The sequence below is a fragment of the Castor canadensis genome, chromosome 4 (assembly GCF_047511655.1).
Source record: "Castor canadensis chromosome 4, mCasCan1.hap1v2, whole genome shotgun sequence".
In the NCBI taxonomy this organism is placed as follows: domain Eukaryota; kingdom Metazoa; phylum Chordata; class Mammalia; order Rodentia; family Castoridae; genus Castor; species Castor canadensis.
The window spans coordinates 176,858,324-176,876,411 of record NC_133389.1 but is presented as its reverse complement, the minus strand read 5'-3'; the positions used below and the strand labels follow the sequence as shown (position 1 = coordinate 176,876,411).

At 42.1% G+C, this 18,088-nt stretch overlaps 1 protein-coding gene across 1 annotated transcript in view; it reads right to left on the bottom strand.

Annotated features, from left to right (window-relative positions):
* Positions 1–13,267, bottom strand: part of Cab39 (calcium binding protein 39) — an 84,882-nt gene extending 71,615 nt beyond the window's left edge. The window contains exon 1 of the mRNA XM_020184147.2: positions 13,131–13,267. The gene's annotated coding sequence lies outside the window, so the exon portion shown is untranslated. The remainder of the gene's footprint in view (positions 1–13,130) is intronic.
* Positions 13,268–18,088: the final 4,821 nt, after the last annotated feature.

Below are 18,088 nucleotides of genomic sequence, written 5' to 3'. Positions count from 1 at the left end.
TGAATGTTTGACTCTTCCCCAAGACAGAGCTTTACTAAATCCCTCCTTTGTTGGAAGAAACATGAGAGTTCCAAATAATAGAGGGGCCACTTCCTAGGTTTGGTACCTCAGTCCTTATCCCTGAAAAGGGCAGTTGCAAATGCAGGACTCAAACACTTTTTTTTTTGGTGGTACGTGGGGCTTGAACTCAGGGCCTTCACCTGGGCCACTCCACAGCCCAATTTGTTGTGATAGGGTTTTTTGACATAGGGTGTCCCAAACTGTTTGCCCAGGCTGGTTTTGAACTTCGATCCTCCTGATCTCTGCCTCTCAAGTAGCTAGGATTACAGGTGTGAGCCATTTCTTCTCTTAACCTTATGTAGGGTCAAACTGGCCTAGTAGATACCATCTTTGATTCTCCCAAGTTCTTTTCATACCTACTTTTGGGGTTAGAGATCTGAAACATGACACAGAATATATGGCATCAATATCAACCATTCAAAAATGAACTCTGCCAAGTATGGTGGTACACACCTGCCATCCCAGAAACTCAGGAAGCTGAAGAATGAGGATGGCAAGTTCAAGGGCAACCTGGGTTATACAGGGAGACTTGTCTCAAAAGCAAAACAAAACCACTGCAGCTCTCCAACTTCTCTTCCAATAGTTCCTAAGCGGTATAATGGAGGAAGACAGAATTTGGGCACAAAGTGCTTACATTTAGAATCTCTCCTTTCAAGTTTCTGACTCGAGGCAGAGTAGAACATGTTAGAACTGCAAGTGCTGTTAAGTCATAGCTCTCATTCAGAGGGAAGTCAAGGGAATCTTCTAAAAACTCTTTTGGTTCCAGAGAGGACAAGTGAGTGCTCTGAGAGCAGAATGAGTGCTTCCAAATCAAGCTACCCCAGGCAGAGACAGCTAGTTTTGCATTGCTAAATGGTTAAGATGTCAATGAATACTCCAGATAGGGCAATTTGAGGAACCAGAAGACACACAATTGTGTATAAGAACAATGGGCATTAATGTGCATTTTCCCTGGTCAATTAAGATATCTGTTTTAAACTGACCACCTAGCCAACTTTTCTGTTCTGTTCAATTTTCAATCTAGCACAGGCAAAGCACTCTCCACTTAAGAGTATGGCCTAGCAGGACCATGTGCCCATAAATACTCGTTGGTGATGACCAAGTCTCTCCCGGCAGTACCTGAAATTTCAAATCTGTAAACATCTACAATTCACCAAGCTTAAGGAAGAGTATGTCCTCCTAATTCTTTAACCTCTTACCAACCATACTAATCCAAGCCAGGTGTAAACGAGCTGCCATTTCCCCTATAGGCAAAGACTTCGTTATTTTGACTCATCTCATCCTGCCCCCATCACTGAAGGATCAGAAGAGGATGATTTCATTGCTGAAATTTTCCCAATAGTCCAGGGTCTTTACATGAGCTTTCCCCCCTTCCCCAAATCTTTGAACTATTTTATCCTGGCTTTTATTTACCTTTGAAAAAAATTTAAATATATTTCCTTGCATTCCCCTAGGGTCATCTCATGTACTCTTCACAAGGTGAGATACTAAATGAAGATCAATAGTGAGAGACTGTGTTTGAATTTTGAATAAATATGAGTGGAAGGTATCTCCTAGAAACTCTTGCATGTGGTCTTAAGACTGATTTTGAAACTAAGTCTGAGTTCTGTTCAAAAGATAACTTCACTAGGTGATCAGCGCTCCTTTGATCACAAAGATATTCTCAGTACTAACTCTACTTTCTATAGGTCTATGACACTGCGTCATATGGGCGTGCCAATAAAATCAGAGTAGCATAAATTAGAAAGCTCTTGCCTCTCAAGTATCTTTAATAATCCAAAGACTCAGAGAAGTAAACTATCTTCATTTCCACTTAACAGCTAAAACAGCTAGCTATTTTGAAGTAACAATTTTATTAAGATATATATATATAATTCACATATAACTTACCTATTTAAGGTATATGATTCAATACACACAGTTGAGCAAGCAGCCCAACAATCAATAAGAGCTAGGGTTTTTTTTTCCCCCTTAGACAATAGCAATCACTTATAGTAAGCATGAAAAATTAATTTTATTTTTTTCCTGACTTACAACTTCAATATATACCGGTCCAAGCTATTTTTCCAGAAACACCTTACCAGCAGTATGTGAAATTATCTTCTCTTGTGTTTCAACATATCTCAACTAGCATTAAACACTACCACTTTTAAAGATCTTTAAAAACTCCCTCAGCTTATTTGCATTAATTTTATTTAGCTACTACCAGAACTAACTGTTCATTTATTCAGTGTTTTAGAACTTGTTTGAAAGACAGCAGATATGGGGGTTAACAGCATAAGCTCTCATCAGACCCAATGTTGAATCCCACCAGAATGTGCTGTTTGGTAGAAATGTGCATCAAAAGCCTTTGGTAAAACATTTACCGTCTGATTCTCCATTATTTATAAAATGATAAAATAACTTACAAATTAAAATGAATAAAGTACCCAGGGCAACACTTAAAATAGTAAGAGATTGCTAACAAGTGGCAGTTACCAATTTTAAGTATCAACCCTTTATACTTAAAAACCTTTAGGTTAGGGCTGACAGAGTGGCTCAAGTGGTAGGTGGATTGTAAGATCCTAGCAAGCATGAGGCCCTGAGTTCAACCCCAGTACCATCAAAAAAGAAAAAAAGAAAAAAATCTTTTGCTAAATGACACTTTCTCCTTCTCTACTAATATATTACCTTGTTCATGTAGTAGGTTTCCACATATCCTTTTTGTTTTTGCAGTATGGGGGTTTGACTCAGGGCCTTATGCTCACCAGGCAGGCACTCTACCACTTGAGTCACTCCACCAGCCCAGGTTTCCACATAGCTTTTATTGAGTTTTGTAAGTTGTCTTTTAAAAAATAACAGTATTCTCTGGCCAATAATGCAGCGACAACTTGCAAAAATGTTCTTGCTCAATCTTCCCATTAAGAACATGATATTCTCCATTTTTAAATCCTTTTCACAGTTTGCTCTGTGCTTGCAAAGCAGGCACTCTACCACTTGAGCCATGCCTCCAGTCCAGGAGATTAGTTTTCTTGATAGAGATCCTAAATATTACATATAAAATCCCCTGGCTTTCAACAATTTTTATCGTCATGTTTTTCTCCCAGTATTTCTTACGATGATATTGTTAGCAAGAAAAGTGCCACTAATTATTAAACATCTTTATGTGATATATAATCTCTGTATTGAACTCTCATTTTTAGTTCTTCAGTTGATTGTCTTTATTTTTCTAGGTTTAAGATTGTGACCATCTGCAATTATTACTACTTTCTGTCATTTTTTTTCAGTAAGTACACTTTTCATTTGATGTACTCTTATCCTGGTCAGGGCAGTAGCAAACATCAATAGTATTACTGGCATCCTTGTTTTGTTTTCTGATTTCAAGTGCTCATAAATCAGGAAGAATTGTTTAATTAACATTGTTATCTTGGCACATATTGGAATGATATAACCCAAGTGTTAGATACACACAAGTACCAGACCCCTAGGGCTCAAAGCCAGGCACTGTGGCTTACTGGCAACTAATTTGGGGGCAGATGCTTATCCTTAAACCTTCTGTCCTAATATTCTTAATCTGTAAAATGAGAATAATAATGTCAACCTCTTTCTTAGATTTGTTTGGATTAAGTGAGATAATACAGGTAAAGTGATTAGAAAAACACCTGGCACACAGTAAATAACAATTGCTGCCCTCTTTAACAATTTCCCTCTTCTTTTCTTTTGCAGTACTGGAGATTGAACCTAAGGCTGCATGCTAAACCCTTTTGCTATTATATTTTGTTTCTGAGATAGGGTCTTGCTACTTTTGTCCAGAATGGCCTCAAACTCCTAATCCTCAAACCTCCTGCCTCACCTCCTTCCCAAGTAGCTGGAATTAGAGTGAGCCACCATGCCCAGCAACAATTTCCTATTTAACTGAACTTGCTGGTGTTTTACTTAGGACTTCCATGGTTACTCTGCTAAGAGAAATTGCAATTTATGCTAGTTTTATAACATGAATTTCTATATTTTTCTAAGATCTAGATTACATGAAATTTTTCCCCCAGTGCTGGGGATGGAACCCGGGGTCTCATGCATGCTAGGCAAGCGCTCCTACAACTGAGACACATTCTCACCCCTGAAGTTTTTCAATTTTCTTTTAAAGAGCATGTAACATCTACACTACCTAGTTCTGGAGCTCCCTGTTTTTGGTTGGGAGGTTGAGGCCTTTGAAATATACATTCCATGTAGTCCATGATTAACAATTTACCTGCCCTTTCTGTGATTTGGGATATCACACATTCTGACCAGAAGAGTCAGTCTACTTTTCTATCAAACATTTTCTGTTCTGGAATGATTCTGTAATCCACTATCTTGTGGTAGAGGCAGTAAAGTATGGTAAAGTAAAAGCTCTGTAATCACAGTTTTGAATCTAGGGCCATTTTCTAGGTCTGTAACTTCAGATCAATTACTTAGCTTCTTTTCATTTATTAAATGAAAATATGAAGATATGAAATAAGCTTTTTCTTTTTCTGGTGGTACTGGGATTTGAACTCAGGGCTTTGTGCTTGGGAGGCAGGTGCTCTACTGTTTGAGCCATGCCTCCAGCCCCTTTTGCTCTGGTTATTTTGAAGACAGGGTTTTTGCTTTTTTGCCCAAGTTGGCCTGGACCATGATCCTCCCAATGACAGCCTCCCATGTAGTTTGGAATGACAGGCCCACACCACAGTGCCCAACTATTCGTTAAGTTGGGATCTTGAGAACTCCCTGCATGGACCAACCTTGAACCACCATTCATCTTAGCTTCCCAAGTAGCTAGGATTAGAGGTATGAGCCACCAGCCACCCACTCTCCACCCCTGCTTAAACAGGGTTCTTACAGAATTAAATAACCTAAATATTTAGAAGTCTTAACCAATGTACCAGCAGCATTCCTACTGCTCACACTAAAGAATTTTTATGCTGCTTTCATACTTACTGGCATGTGTCAATGATGCTAACCAGAACCTCTCAGTTCAGTACCTTCAGGCCATACTGAAGACGAATGGAGATGAAAACAGCAAATTCTAACCCAGGGCCAGAAAACTCACATGCCTCAGTAGATGACATAAACATAAGAAGTAACCAGCTATGTTTAAGACAATAGGGGATTTGGCTCCCACCATTGTTAATCAAACACCAGCTTAAAAATATTAGTGGAGAAACTATTTTTAAAAATTGCGAAAATGGGGATAAAACAACTTTTACCTCATTTTTAGTGAATTAAACCTAGAAGAATGCTAAATTAATCATTGATAAGTATGTACGTTTGTATTTAATTACATGCTTAAAGACACTGTCAGAAAGAATAGTATGAAACTATATAATATTATAGCATAAAGCTTAGTAATACACAATGAAGCTCAGTAGCTATAAGGCAAAACAACTCTAAGTAGGTTCTTTTAGCTATTTTAAAACTTCTTTCAGAGGACTGATATCACAACAAATGATTCATCCAAAAATGATCAAAAGAATTCAGGCTCACTTGCAGGCTACTTTAACAATTTTGGACTCATAAAATATTTTTGAAAAAACACACAATACAAAGAGTTAGAGAGCTTCAGTCACCATAAAATTTGACACGGGCCAGGCACTTAGAGCACAGACATGCTGTGCATGGCGTTTCTTACTGAGTCCTCACAACTACCTTGCACATGATAGTTATAGTCTTACTATTTTACACATGAGGAAGCTAAGGAAGAATGGGCATTAAATATTATGCCCAGCATAAACAATGGGAATTTAAATACAGATTTCTATAGCCATAGCCCTTTCTTATTGTCTCCTCAACACTGATTTAGTTTCACTTATAAAACAGTCTCCCTGGTGTATTCCCACTATAACAATATATTAATGAGTTTACAAATTCATATAATCACACAATGAATCTGAAATTGCAATTACTTTTAGCACCTCAAAGCAAGCATTAAGATATAAAGAAAAATATCATACACAGTAAGGCTTCAAAATCATTTCATAACATTATCAGTTTTGAGTGTAGGTCACTGAACAAAAATGTTTCTTTTCTCACTGTGTGTTTAAGTTTAAAATGGGGCTTGAAAAGCCACTGGTCTAAAGTGTTCATTCCTTTCCTCAACAAAACTGAAAATAAAAAATCATTTCAATTTGCTTGAATCACAATTCTGATAAACGTTATCACCCCATCAGAAACTAAATGTTTTAAATGCCATCCTAATAAGTGTGCAATTAAGGCATTTTTCAAAATGGCTGTACCATTTAATGTTTACAGAAACAATGTATTATACCATGAAAACATAAGTTGGGAGAAGAAAGGAGAAAAGAGAGATTTCCAAGCTTTTTTAAAAAGAAAAAAAAATCCTTAAATCAAACTTTTTTGATTTATAATTCAAAATTATAATCTAGAGACAAAACTATACAATTTATAACTCACACATAAATAAAAGCTGAACAGAGGAGAAAACCACACTGTAAATAGAGGGATGACAGCCAAAAGAACATCTGCATGGGATCGTGTTAGTGACCTGGGTTCTTGCCTCCCTGCTGAAGAATCTAGAAGATGAACTGATGATAAAATGAAAGGCAACAGTTGCTTAAATAACTTGAGGATAGGCACTTGCAACAATATACAGCATAATGCCCAAGCAAAAAGAAAAGCAGATCTGCATGTAGATCAAACTAATTAATACTTATTTGACGAGCTATGAATACCCATGGTGGTAACACCCTCATCTTTTATCAGTGGTAGAACCCTGGGCTGGCAAGGACCCTACATCTAAGCTAGCATACCACCTTTAGCCAATAGGGAATCAGAAGCAATTACAGCCAAATGCTACTGCCCTTAGAACTGTTCTTTATTTCTCCAAACTTGATTCTACATTTTTTTGTCCTTTATTTTCCACTCCCATTGCCTTTGGTTAATGTTTTTCCTTTCCCCAAAACAAACAGCTCATAGAACTTCACAACACAATTGTGACAATGAAACTCATGTGGGGCTTGAGGATTTGTTAATCATTACCTGACTTAATAAGCTTGTACTTTTCAACCATACAACATGTATTTTGTTAATTATTTATTCATCAGTACGAAGGTAGAAAATAAGAAAATACACATTTTGATGTTTACATTTACCTTATGCAGAGAACTTCAGTACTATGAAGTAACTCCAGGATCTGAGCAAGTGGAAGGAAGAAAATGTGAAAGCATGGTCACATGCCATACAGTTCTCATAAAGAAACAGACTTGTAGACCACAAACAAAACCTGAGCTGCCTAATGCAGGAGAAAAAAGAAAGTCAAAACCTACACACAGACATGATGATGGAAAACAGGAGCAAGCCTGGAGGGGTCTTCAACCCGGGCCCTTGGTGTAATGACAGGATGACTGAAGCCCAGAGGTGGAGTTACTTGCCCAGAGTGACAACACCATTAGTCATCCAGTTAGGACCCAGCCCAGCCAATTCCTAGGCTTCTACCTTTTCACTGCAATAGGCCTCCCATCCTCACCACAAGATGAACATGAAAAATAAATACTACCTACTGGCCTACCTATACTATAAACCTCTAATCAAACCATGACTCTATACAACTAAAGTATTTAGCACAAACCATCTCATTTTGGATTATAACATGTGGTTACTGTTTGGAAACCTATTAAAATCCTTAATAGCCTCTATTTATGAATCTTCATTCTAAAATACTCAACCAAAAACGTTCAGCAAGAAACCAAGATGCTATGGAGGAAAATAAAAAGTATTTCAGATGACAAAGTCATACCCCATTCCAGGAAGTACCCATTTTGAAGCAAGGCAAACCTGGGTACCTACCTCAACAAATCCCTCACTTTGGTTTCCCATTTGGAAAGATGTGGGGGACAATACTACTTATATCAGAGGTTTGCCCAACATGTAATGGTACACAAATGAGAATTTGTTACTCTATTTAGGTACAATTTCTATTCATCTTCCTTGATTCTTTGCCCTTTTCAACTTACAGCCATCCCAACAAATTTGCCAACCATATTACTACTATGAACATTAGTATATTAAACCAAAAGGATTATGTGCTCAATCAAGACCGTTTAATATGTTTGTGAATATAATATTTGCCAACGCTAATGAAAAGTCTCAAAGACATTATTGCAAAAAGCACAACGAAGTAGATGAAGAATGAAGAAAACCGGCTGGAGGTCCTGTCATACAGCTAATAGGTTGTGCAGGAACCCTAGGCAAGTGACTTCATTTTACAGAAAACTCCACCTACATTAACCAAATATGCCCTAGTTACAGTGGGCTTCAGTTTTCCCATCTGCAGAAAAACCATTCCAACTAGATTGTTTCTGAAATTCTGAAGTTTCTTCCACCTAGAACAGTCTATTATTAGCATCATAAAACTTATGTCTGGGTATGTGATATGTGCCAGGCCTTGTTCTAAGCATTTTAAATGCAGTAATTTATTTAATCCTACAACCTCTGAGTTGTGATCTATTATTATTCCCATTCAGGGAATCGAAGCTACAAAGTTGTTAAAGAATTTGCCTTAGGTTACAGACTCATGAAAGGAGAGGAGAGGGTCCACTCTGCCCTTCCAAATCTTAAGAATCCAAGACAAGGACCTGTAGACAGAACAACAACAACAACAACAACAAAACCTCATGCTATTTCTTATTTGTGCCTAAATACAGCTGGTTTATAATCCATGGAGGGAAAGAACAGTGACTGACACATTAACAATACCCTGTAAAAGAGCAAGCTACAGTTTATTAGACAACATTATAAAAGTAGAAACTTAATTAAGATCAAGCTACAAAATGTGTATTTTGTTTCTCAAACATTTTATCAAAATTAATCTAAGTATGATGTTCTAACATTATTGTACTTCCTTGGTGCTCAACAATTTACCACTGGATAATGCTCCAAAGAAATAATTACCATATAAAACCAGGCTGCCACTAAGTATTGATTAACTATGTTTTCTGTCTCTGTAACACGCACATACACATGCACATATAAAGATAGGTATGGTGATGCACACCTGTAATCCCAGCACATGAGAGGCTGAGGCAGAAGGATTATGAGTTGGAGGCCAGCCTGGGCTACACAGTGAGACCTTGCTTCAAAAACAAACAAACAAAAAAGTATACACATAAACCTATAAATTAAAACACTATATTCTAGTCAGGCCCCAGTGACTCATGCCTGTAATCCTAGCTACTCAGGAGGCAGAGATTAGGAGGATTGTGGTTCGAAGCCAGCCCTAGCAGATGGTTCGAGGGACCCTACATAGAAAAAACCCAACACAAAACCCAGGCTGGCGGAGTGACTCAATTGGTAGAGCACCTGCCTAGCAAAGTGTGAGGCAGAGTTCAAATCCTAGCACCACCAAAACCACCACATTCTGAGTCCAAGCATCAAAATCTCAAGTTAGAAATGTGAGGGACACAGCCAACACAAACGGCCAGGCTTTATCTCCCTCCACTGGGGCCACTTCACACCTGACTGACCTTGCAATTTTCTGCATGCCTTCTTTCCTCTGCTGGCTTAACTTCACAGCTGCTGCAAACCCCAATTCTGCCCTCCCCTTCCCTTCCATTACAAGAGAGAGTTAAAAGCACAGTAAGACTAAGACATTTCATGAGATACAAATGGCACAATGAAGGACCGTGCACATTCAAAAAATGTTGATGGCAATAAGCTGTTAGCTTTCAACCTATGCTCTGCTACTCAGGACCACAGTAACTTTCTCAGAATCCTTGGAGAGCCTGAGAAACAGAAAAATGTATTATTTTATTCCCAGACTCACCTATACTACAAATGGTGGTCGTGAAATATCTGCCTCACTTTGCTCTCCCCCATATTCTGGACTGATAAGTGGTTAGGGTCCAGTTCCATAGTAAGAGTGCTAAGCTGGGCATGGTGGTGCACATCTATAATCCCAGCACTCAGAGGAGGCTGAAGCAGGAGGATCATGAGTTTGAGGCCAGCCTAGGCTACACAAAGACACACTGGCAACATATAAGCAAAAATCCAAATAAAATGACAAAACCTAACCCCATTCTTAACCTGGACTTCCTTGGCTATTTTTTAAAATTAACTTTATGAAAACTTACTAACTCAGCACCTCACTTTATATGACATTAGAAACAGAAACAAAGACATTACTACATTTCAGAATGTAAAGCACATGGAGAAAAACTAACTTAATACAAGGACCTGCAGTCTAAAATGCTAATGAATTAAAGTGAGCTGCCTTGAAATCAGAAAACAAAAAGCCTCTTTGTAGTTGTAGCAAATCATTTAATAACAAATTCTGTATTTGATTTTCAAAATGCCAACTAAAAAAGCAATGCATCCAGCCTGAAACTGTGTGATGTCATGATCAAAAAGTAGTTAACCTACGTAACTGACCCTAGTATAAAGACTATTTTTCAGGAGTGGAGTGGAGGTGGTAGGAGCACTGCATTATAGTGTATGGGAGACTGTATACCAACTACAGAAGTAAGTTTTTCATACTGTCTTCTAAGTACATCTGCTCATACAGCAGAGATCTGTGAACTCTCTTCCACACCTTATGATCACATGCATTCCACCAATAAAAACTTTATTCAATAAGCAATAGGAAGCTGGGCGCCGGTGGCTCATGCCTATAATCCTAGCTATTCAGAAGGAAGAGATCAGAAGGGTCATGGTTTGAAGCCCAGCCTAGGGAAATTGTTCCTGAGACCCTATCTCAAAAAAAAAACCAACACAAAAAAGGGCTGGTGAAGTGGCTCAAGGTGTAGACCCTGAATTCAAACCCCAGTACCACAAAAAAAAAAAAAAAAAAAAAGCCATAGGATTTAAATCTTATAAGTTAATAAATACAATTCAAACAAGACTTTGAAAAAGTTCTGTCCATAGTAACAGTTACTAAGCATGACTACTGAACTGCATTTGAAGTAAGCAATGAAACTTTGTCAACAAAATAATAATTCCTTTAAGACTTCCCTTGCTTGGATAAAAATGTTTTTTTTTTAATATTTTTAATGAAGATATTATGACAAAAGAAAAACTTAATGAAAGAAATGTGCATAAATACACGTATTTGTATAAAGAAAATATGCACGGAAAAAACTGACAAGGAAATATGCAAAAATGCTAATAGTAACCTAATGTAAGTGGTAAGATTAAGAAGATAATCTTCTGCCCAGCTCAGGTGGCTCACGCTTGTAATTCTAGCTACTCAGGAGGCAGAGATCAGGAGGATCGCAGTTTGAAGCCACCCCAGGCAAATAATTCTCAAGAATCTAGAAAACCCAACACAAAAATGGGCTAGCAGAGTGGCTCAAGATGTAAGCCCTGAGTTCAAACCCCAGTACCACAAAAAAAAAAAAAAAAAAGAAAGAGAAAAGGATAATTTTCATTTTTTGGCAGTACTGGGGTTTGAACTAAGGGCCTTGCGCTTGCTAGGCAAGCACTCTTACCACTTCAGCCATACCTCTGGCCCAAGAAAATAATTTAAATTTTTTTTCTAATACTGATTTGGGTGTGGTGGTACACACCTGTAATCCCAATTGAAGATTCCAAGTTCCAGGCCAGCTTGGGTTACATAGTGAGAAATTTTCTTTCTAGTACTTTCTGCACTTTACAACGATGTCTTAATTTGATAAACAAAATTTTGAAACTGAAAAAAATTGGCACTCACTTGTTAACATACAAACAAGTAAGTGCTTACAAAACCAACAGAGGTTCTAAAGTGTTTCCACAGGTTACCCATCCTAGACCTCAAATCCAGCAATAAATTTCAAGGAACTATGAAACAGAGCTAAAAACTTTCAATTCTGGCTCTACTGTATTTTCTTAACTAAAACAAGTTTTACCTTTGTAGGAAAAGGTCTATGTCCCACTTTCTCTCTAGAATAATAATAACACTTTGATTTGTACAAGTCATCAACTTAGATTGTTTAACACAAATGCCATCCCAAAGTAGTAATTTAGGTTCGGCTCAGTAATTCTAAAAGTGTAGACACCCAATCCGCAGTTCTGATGCATTCTAGGGGAACACCCAACAGAAACGGCTTTATGTGGAAGATAAGCTTATTTTACGCACATTTTTCTATAACCTCTTCCGAGCCTAACATCTAATGAAGCTTTCGGCGAAAGGTCCTTTGCTTGCTTGGTCATGGATTTACTTAAACATCCGGGAAGTTGTTAAAATCGATCTCAAGCTGCGTTATATTCAAGGGGCAGAATGTCAAGTCCTGACGGGGGCCTCCTCCTCCCCTTTCTTTCACAAGAGCGCCTTTAATATGCCCTAGCATACATTTCCGGGCTCATGAGTCACTGAGAAATGAGCTCCAAGTTTCTCCGAGAACGCCGCTCCAACAGCTCCCCTATTGCATTCAAGAATATGGCCTCTTTAGCCCAGCCCAGCCCTCACCAACAACCTGAGTCAGATTTCTAAACCGTGCCTTTGCACCTCTGTCCTCTAGCTTTGCTGCCCCTCCACTCATCTGCAACCCTCTTCTCCCAAATCCCACTGAGTCCTCAGAGCCCCCGCCAGGCACCGCCTCGCCCAGGAAGCCTTCCAGGTTCGTGCTAAGGCGGAAGCGATCGCCGGGTCCGGTCTTCCTCGGGCACCTTTCTAGCACGTTGTAGCTCCTTCCCAGGACTTATCACCTCTTTCGTGGTATCGCAGTTATTTGTGTACTCGTCTTATCTCCCACACGACAGCCTAAGCTCCCCGGGGGAGGGGACCTCGGGGCCCAGTTCACCTTTGAGTCCCTCGGGCGCGCAGTCAGCGCTTAACCGAATCCGGGAACGCGCCGACCGCACGACTGCTAGCCTGAGATCAGTTGGGCATTTTCCCCAAATGATGACCACAAAGATGGTATCTGCCTCCCAGTAACAGGAAGCCTACGCGGGGCATTGGAGGGAGTGACAGTTGGCCCGGGCCGCACTTCCCTGCCCTCCCGACACCGGCCGGAGCCGCTCCAGCCACCGCGCCGGAACCGGGCCGCCACCACCCGAGAAAATGGAGGCAAGCAGCCCGGGGCCGGGGCAGGGCGGAAGCCGGCGGGCGTCCGCGCCGCGAGCAGAGCCGGTCCGGGGTCACTCACGGGGCTGGGCCGGGCCGGGCGGCTCCCTCTCCGCCTCCGCGTCGTCGCCGTCCCCGTCCTCCGCCGCCGCCGCCTCGGGCTGTTCGCTCGGTCCCCGCGGCGCGGCTCGGGCGCTCGGCCCCTCCGTTGTCTTCCGCCTGCTGCTGCTCCCGGCGACAGGCTCCCGCGGCGGCGGCTGCGCGGGCGGACGGTGGCCCAGGGGCTCCCGCGGTGGGCGACGCGCTGCTGCTGCACTCGCTCGGGGTGCGGCTGCTGCTGAGAAGCTCGGCACCGCCTTTGCCTTTTCGCCTTCGCCCGGCTTCTGAAGCTTCAGTCTCTCTCAGGCCGCGCCGCTCCCGGCGCCCCGCGCCCCGCTCCGACCAGAGCCCGGCTTTGACGTGCGTACTGCGCAGCCGCCGAAGACGCGACGTCGGGCGGCGCCGTAACTCCCTCTTCCGGCCTTGGGCGCCCCCGGCGGCGGGGCGGACTCAGAGCACCGCAATCGCGCGAGACCGGATCGCTGGGGACGCCGAGAAAAACAGAAGCCAAGCAGGAGTTCCTCTTCCCCCATCTGCCACTTACTTGCTAGTGTTCAGCTCTCCTCGGCGTCTGAACGCTGGTCGTGGAGGAACACACGCCCATCGTCAACGACCACTTCCTTAACTGTTCAAGCTTTACTTCTGCGAAGCAGGCCAGGAGCCGATTATTTCAAACTTGCGAGGAACACCAACTTCATTGTAGCATCCTCTGACTGAGGATGATTCCATCAGTGATTCCATCACTGAAGAAAGTGATGGAATGTTGCAGAGTAATAGAACTCAGTCTGAATTTAAAACCCAGCTCCCCTGGGGTATCCATAGTTACCTGGGCGTCCTCATACATTTTTAAAACGTGTAATAATACTGTAGTGCCTGCCATAGCTTAAGAGGATAGGTAACGCATTTCAAAAGTCACACCACACAGTCTGGTCCATAAAAATGTCACATATGTGTTTGTTTCTGATTTGTAATTCAAAAAGATAGTTGAGCACCTCCTGTGTGCCAGGCAGTGTTCTAGGCGAACAGTCCTTGCTCCTGTGATAAATGACAAATAAAGCCATACATACACTATTGGCCAGGTTGAAGTGTTATGGAGAAAAACGGCACTGGGTAAAGAGGAAAGAAAGTTCAGGGTGTCTCTATTCCCAGTGCCTCTCAGGGGAGCAGCCATCTGAAGAAGGTGATGATGGCCTGTGAGCTTTGTGTGGGAAGGCGGAGGTGGCAGCAAGACCAAGGGCCTGAGGAGGGACTGTGCCCTGTGAGCTGGAGGACAGTATGGAGGCCCAGAGAGGAGGAGGGGGTGGGGCCTGCAGACGCCCCCACCCCAGGTTTGGGTGCTTCCTCTACAGGATGTAGGAGGCTATGTAGAGGGTTTGGGGGCAGAGAAGGGGTGTGGTCTGACACTCAAAAGGTCCCTGTGGTGTGAGGAGCACATCCAAGGCCCAAGACTTTCAGTAGGGACACTAGGTAGAGGTTATTGACAATATTTAGTGGGGCTGGCGGTGTAGCTCATGGGTAGAGTGCAGCATGCAGGCCTTGGATGCTGAGAGAGAGAGAATTCAGTGAAGAAAATACCAGACTGGGAAAGTCCTGGATACATTCTCAAGGTAGAGTTGTCAGGATGTTCCTGATTCCTAATGTTTTATTTTCTCAAGAAATTTTAAGATACAATTTAGTGATATAGGAAAGACTTTGAGACAGATATAAAGGAGTAACTCAGAGATTCCTTTTGGGGCATATTAATAAGTTGAGCTCCCTCTGGACACCCAAGCAAGAGGAAGTTGGATATGGAAGTCTGGAGTTTGAAGTGGATGTCCAGGCTGGAGATGGAGATTTGGGGGTCCTCAGAATGGCCAAAACCTCAGGACAATGAAACCACTTAGACAAAGAGTGTTAAGAAAAGGCAAGGCCAAGGACTGACCCAAGACCCCCAGCACTGAGGCCAGGGAAGCAGCAGAGCATCCAAGGGAGTAGGAGCCAGGGTGGCTGGAGGAGATATCCAGGAGAGTAGCTTGCTGGAAAACCAGGGATACCTTTTAGGAAGGAAGATATACCTTTGCTCCCAAAGGAAGTGAGGCGAAGGTTGGGGATAGCTCATTGGTTTCAATGACATTGCGGCAGCCTGTGCCCTTGGCAGAGGTGTTTCTCAGGAGAGGTGCATGGGAAAGCCTGATGGGTGTTGTCTCTAGATGGAATGAGACCTAGAAAGATTTCTAGAAAGAATGGAACTCAAGAGAGACCATGAGTGTAGACTTTCTCTTGAAGTTTTGCTTGTACAGGGAAGCGGAGAAATAATGGGGCAAGTGGTAGCTGGAGGGGAGTGTGGGGTCAATGCAAGGGTTTTTTGTTTGTTTGCTTTCTTTTCTTTTTTTTTCAAGACAGTACACACCATGCTTAAATGCTAATGCTAATGGCTCAATAGAAAATTTGATGACGCAGGTGTGGGATTGCATTTTCTGGAGGGTTGTACTTGAGTGTGCAAGAAGAAAAGGGTGCAGAGCTCATGGAGGTCTGGCTTTGAACAGGTGCAGGGTCCACTGATAGGATCAGGAGGGCACAGAGGCAGGGGCCAGGTAGACAAGGTATGGGGAGCATGTGCCTGGGCCCTTCTGAAGACTTCTGTTTCCTCAGTGAAACAGGAAGCAAGGCCATCACTTATAGTGCAAAGAGGGTGGGGGGGGGGTGTTAAAAATTTGAGGGGATAAGGTGCAAATGACTAGTCAGGGTGATCATTCCGTGTTTTAAAAATTTTTTTGGTGGTGCTGGGATTTGAACTCAGGGCCTCACACTTGCTAGGCAGGCACTGTACCACTTGAGTCACTCAACCAGTACTGATCATTCTATGTTTTTACCAGTCACCTTTTGTGGGGAAGTTACAGGCACAGGAAAATGGGAAGTTGGATTCTATTAAGGCTGTTTTTGTTGGATAGTTCCATGGAAGGAGGGAGGGGGGAAGAAGGGGCAGGTGTACATAGGAAATATTAATAATGGTAGATTGTTGAATCCCAAGGAAGGAGTGAGATGGGACGGGGCAGAGCGAGGAGAGACACATGTAAAGGTGGTGGCTCAATAGAGTGAAACAATTAGGGAGCCAAGTGATCAGACACCAAGATTGTGGAAGGAGCAGTTTTCAGGAATGACAGCCTCAAAAACTGCAACTGGTGTGTGAATTACCAGGGGATCTTATTGAAATGCTAATATGGGTTCTGATGGCCTGGAATGGGGGCTTGGGATTCTGCATTTCTAACAAGTTGGGAGTGGGGTGACACAGAGACATGCTAATTATTATTGTTGGCATGGTACCAAGCCCCCCCCTCAAAAATGTAACAGACACCCACAAAGAAAACTAATCTGAACTTAGCTAGATGAAAATATATGGAGAGAAAAAGTATAAGTAAACTATCAGCCTGTTAAAAGTAAAGTCCATTTGGAGCTGGGTGACTTAGCTCGTGTAGAGTGCTTCCTAGTATGTGTGAGTTCCTGGGTTTGATTCTCCAGCACTGCATTAAACAAAAAACATAGTTCATTCAACCAACCATCATTTTTAAGCATGACGAAGCCAGTCTCTTTGACAAGGAGGCCTCTGGGCCTTGGGGAGCAGTCTGGGCTGGGAAGGAAGTCAACAGGCAGTACCTGTGCTCCTCTTTGCTGTGGAAGGCAGGTACCTGGCCCTCTGTAAGTGAGATTCAAGGGAGGCCACAAATGTTATCTAATTTTGGAACTTTGCCATTAAAGACTTTACCCCCATGGCAGGTTTTAAGGTGAACATTCTTTTTTAATGTAGTGGTGAAGAGAGACCTTTATTGTATTGATATTCCATAAAAACAAGACCCAGTTTCCCGTGGAATAAAAGGATATGTGGGAGCTAGGTCCTGGTCACTCACACCTGTAATCCTAGCTACTTGGGAGGCTGAGATTGGGAGGATCACAGTTCTAGGCCAGCCTTGGCAAATAGTTCGAGAGACCCTGGCTCAAGGGGTAGAGTTCCTGCTTTGCAAGCACAAAGCTCTGAATTCAAACCTCAGTCCCCCCAAACAAACCAACAAACAAAAGAATGCATAGGGATGGAATAATCCCATGTGTAAGGCTTTAACTACTTGATTTAGGGTTGAGCATAGTAGTTCAGATTAATCTCCTAACCTGGATAAACCTGTGACAACTAAGAATTGTAGCAGCAACTTCGAAGAAATTTCTGGAGCAGTGGGTTGTGACAAATTCTGAAACCAAACTGGAAGGAACCACATCACCTGAATTTACACTGGAGACACACCTTCTATAGCCTTTGATTGGGACCTCAGCAAAGCTGTTTGTACTAAGAAATTTCTTTGCAGGAGCAATCAATTTCTAGAATATTCTCCCACCTCTTCATGTTGAAACCTTCTCAAACAGAGGCCCTTCAAGTTCTCCATGCTGCACCCACAGAACTCAGGGTCCTAAGATGAAGGATGGGGGGAGACATCCTGCTTGAGTCAGTGTTGGTCCTGTGTGAACCTCCCATCATCCCATTCTCCTTCCTGTCCCCTCTGAGACTGGGACATAGGATGAAGGCACCTCCCTGCCTTAATCAGATCATCTATGAAAGGACTTTGAAGCCTGACTCATAGCCTCCCTCCTACCCCACCCAGTGCCTGCCTTCACCTGAACTACACAAGTGCCACGCATTGACTATACTGAATTATATAGTTCCCTTGTGTTCTCTGTTCCAGTGACCTTCCACTCCACTTCAACAGTCACTTGCCTCACTCCACCCTGGACACTACAGTTAAGGGAACTGCTCTACCTTTGAAACTTGAACTCTGCATCACTTCATCCACCTTCCCAGCTCACACCCTCATACTCACCAAACCTGCTCCAAATCTCATTAGAATTTGTTTATTCAACAAATATTTATTGAGAGCAAATAATTACCCAGTACAGTGCAAACGAAGCTCTCAGAGAAAC